The sequence below is a fragment of the Heloderma suspectum genome, chromosome 6 (assembly GCF_057233095.1).
Source record: "Heloderma suspectum isolate Gila_16-S chromosome 6, 16-S_ref, whole genome shotgun sequence".
Taxonomy (NCBI): domain Eukaryota; kingdom Metazoa; phylum Chordata; class Lepidosauria; order Squamata; family Helodermatidae; genus Heloderma; species Heloderma suspectum.
The window spans coordinates 117,392,976-117,396,613 of NC_139463.1; positions in this window are offsets into that span (position 1 = coordinate 117,392,976).

Below are 3,638 nucleotides of genomic sequence, written 5' to 3' on the forward strand. Positions count from 1 at the left end.
CTCTCTCTCTCTCTCTCTCCCAGCAGTAAAAATACAATAATGATTGAATAGCAAAGGATTTGCTGCCCAAATCAGCTCTCCCAGATGATAAACTACCTTTTGGCGGATTTTCAGGACAGATAAAAGGAAATACTACTTCACAGTGTGGAGTTTAACTATGGAATTTGCTACCACAAAATGTCATGATGGCCAACCATTTGGATGGCTTTAAAAGGGGGTTGGACAAATTCATGGAGGAGAAGGCTGCCAATGGCTACTAGTCCTCATGGCTCTATGCTACCTTCAGTAAAAGTTGCTAGGGTATATGGGCGGGCGGGTGCTGTTGCCCTCATGTCTTGCTAGTGGGTTTCCTGTAGGCAGCTAGTTGGCCATTGTGTGAACAGAAGGTTGGACTAGAGACCCTGGGTCTGATCCAGCATGGCTGCTCTTATGTTCTTATGATTTTAAGTATGATCCACTTTTGGGAACTATCTGGGCTGAAAAGTGGGGCATCGATATGGCTGTGCTTTCTTTGTAAAGCTCTTTTTGTAGGCCTTAGCCTGTAGGATGGATAGATATTGGGTGGCTAGATAGTATTGGGTGGTGTGTGTTTTTTCCTTCCAGGTCTATGATTTCATCTTTGCATTGTGAGGTCAGGCCAGGGCCTGCTTGATGTTGTTTCAAGCCCAGGGCTGGTTAGTTTCATTCCTCAAGGCAGGGCATTGCAGAGCCTCAGCCCCAAGTAGCACCTTCGGGGGCTGATGGGGAGTGTTCCTTCCCAAGTCGGGTTCAGCCAGGCCGCATCCTGCAACCCAAGAAGACAAGAGAAACAGCTGGAGCTATTTGACTGCTGTTGGCCCAAAATCTGTGGCGTTGTAAGTGTGTGGGGGGGCGGGGGGAGAAAGAGAGGAGGGAAGGAAGGGAGAGAGGGATGGAGGGAGGGACGAGGCGAGAGAGAGAAGCTGCCTGGATTCTGGGATGCGTGACATTTCATGTGTATTGAGGGGACATAGAACCATAGAATAGTAGGGTTCAAAGGAGCCTACAAGACCATCTGAGAGTTGTTTCATCTAGCCCACTTTTAGCTAGTTTGCAGGATATCATGGGGCACTTTCTCAAAAGCTTTGCTGAAGTCAAGGTATATTATGTCCACAGCATTCCCACAGTCCACAAGGGAGGTGACCTGATCAAAAAACGAGATCAGATTCATCTTGCAGGATTTGTTCTTGACAAATCCATGTTGGCTTCGAGTAATCACTGCATTGTTTTCAAGGTGCTTCCAGATGGATTGCTTTATCATCTGCTCCAGGATTTTCCCAGGGGTTGATGTCGGACTGACTGATCTGTAGTTCCCAGGTTCCTCCTTTTTGCCCGTTTTGAAGATAGGGACATTAGCCCTCCTCCAATCATCTGGCACTTCACCCGTCCTCCATGATTTAAACCCATCCTCCATGATATCTTCCCAAGTTGAATAATCTGTGGGATTCACTGGCACAGGGCATGGTGAAGAGTAGTACGATAAATGCCCCTCACCCCAAGAGACAGAGTTCTTTTGGTTCCCAGACCAAAATCAAAACAGTCTGGTGCATCCCTGCTTACACACACTTAAACGGGTGGGGAACCCCAGGCCCGGGTGGCGAAATGTGGCCCTCCTGCAGACCACGCCCCTTCCTCTGGCTCCACCCCTTTTCCCCCAACCACCAATCATTCGATGGTTTCCCAGCTGTTGTTTAGTGTCTGCCATTTTGAAAGGTTGGAATGCCTCTCCTAAGGCTTAGTTATTGGCAGTAAAAGCTTTGAGCTATCACTGGAGGTTGGACTCGATTGGCCTTGTAGGCCCCTTCCAACCCTACTATTCTATGATTCTATGTACTGGCATTTTGTGTATATTTGCCCCCCTTCCCCCCCTTTGGCTTCAGCCCTGCCCACCACTGGAATGTGGACCCAAAACGGTGTCTCCAAAATTTGCCCCTGAGGCTGAAAGAGGTTACCCAGCCCTACACTAAAAGGTGCCAACTGATGATAAAGGTGTGTGCATGTGCTCAATGGGTGGGACTAAAAGGAGGGAAGGTGAGGCTAGAAAACCAACTGTGCCTGCCAGCCGTTTTCATAAATGTGCACAACTTAAGTGAAGTGTTGCCAAATCTGGAGATGCAGTTGAAGTTGCATAGCTTGGAGCTTTGGAGATAATTCTTTTTTTGAAGAGTTATTTTGCACCCAAACCAAAATCAGCCAACTAGAGTCGTATTTGCCCCCCTTTACAGGACTGAAGCATGAGTTATATTTGCCTTTCCCCAACCTGGCTCCCTCTGAGGCTTCGGACTACAAGTCCCAGCCTTCCTGACCGCCGACTGAGTCATATGAAACATCCTCCCCAGAAGGTTGGAGATATTCCCTTGTCACAACGACCTGAATGTAGTCAGGTTCAAGATGTACCTGCCACCCAGGGCTGGTGTCAACACTGGGAATCGCTAGGCTGCTGTCAGGGGCCCAGCAAGGCCCACCGCTGATGCCTTCCCTGGACCTTTTTTTAAAAAAAATGATGTTACCAATTCCCAGCAGCTGCCATCTTTGTTTTTGACAATGCCCCAGACTGAGCTTCCAGGATATTGTTGGGCGAGGGAAATGGCCACCACCTGGAACTGCTGGTGTCACCAAGGTAGCGCCCCAGGGCTTCCCACATACCCTAGGGAGGCCCACAGTTACTAGAGGGGCAGCCCACCATAGAATTGTAGAGTAGTAGGGTTGGGAGGGGCCTACAAGACCATCGAGTCCAACCCCCTGCTCAGTGCAGGAATCCAAGTCAGAGCATCCCTGACAGATGGCCTCATCTTGAATGTCTCCAGTGTGGGAGAGCCCACCACCTCCCTAGGTAATCGGTTTCATTGTCACATTGCTTTAACAGTCAGGAAGTTTTTTCCTGATGTTCAGCGGGAATCTGGCTTCCTGTCACTTGAGCCCATTATTCTGTGTCCTGCACTCTGGGTTGATCGAGAGGAGATCCTGGCCTTCCTCTCTGTGACAACCTTTCAAGTACTTGGAGAGCACTGTCATATCTCCCCTTAGACTTCTCTTCTCAAGGTTAAACATGCCCAGTTCTTTTAGTCTCTCCTCACAGGGCTTTGTTTCCAGTCCCCTGATCATCTTTGTTGCCCTCCTCTGAACCCTCTCCAGTTTGTCCGCATCCTTCTTAAAGTGTGGTGCTCAGAACTGGACACAATACTCAAGATGAGACCTAACCAGTGCTGAGTAGAGAGGAACTAGTACTTCACGTGATTTGGAAGCCATACTCCTATTACTGCAGCCCAAAATAGCATTTGCCTTTTTTGCAGCCACATCACATTGTTGGCTTATATTCAGCTTGTGGCACTCATATTCGCCAGATAGCACTTTGCTGACGGCCCCCTCAATGCTGGGGCCAGCCCTGAAGTGCCACTTCCAAGCTGAAGACTGAGACTCCATTGCCATTTTCCCCAATCGATGTGGCAACTTCCAGAGTTTTTGGCCTACATCTTCAATCGGCCCGAACCATTGGTCATGCTGGATGAGGCTGATGGCAACTGATGCCCCAAATATGTGGAGGGCACCATGTTGGGGGAAGCTGCTTCATTGCCTCCTGAAAAGATGAGACTAATCATGAATGAACACTTTGCTTAACT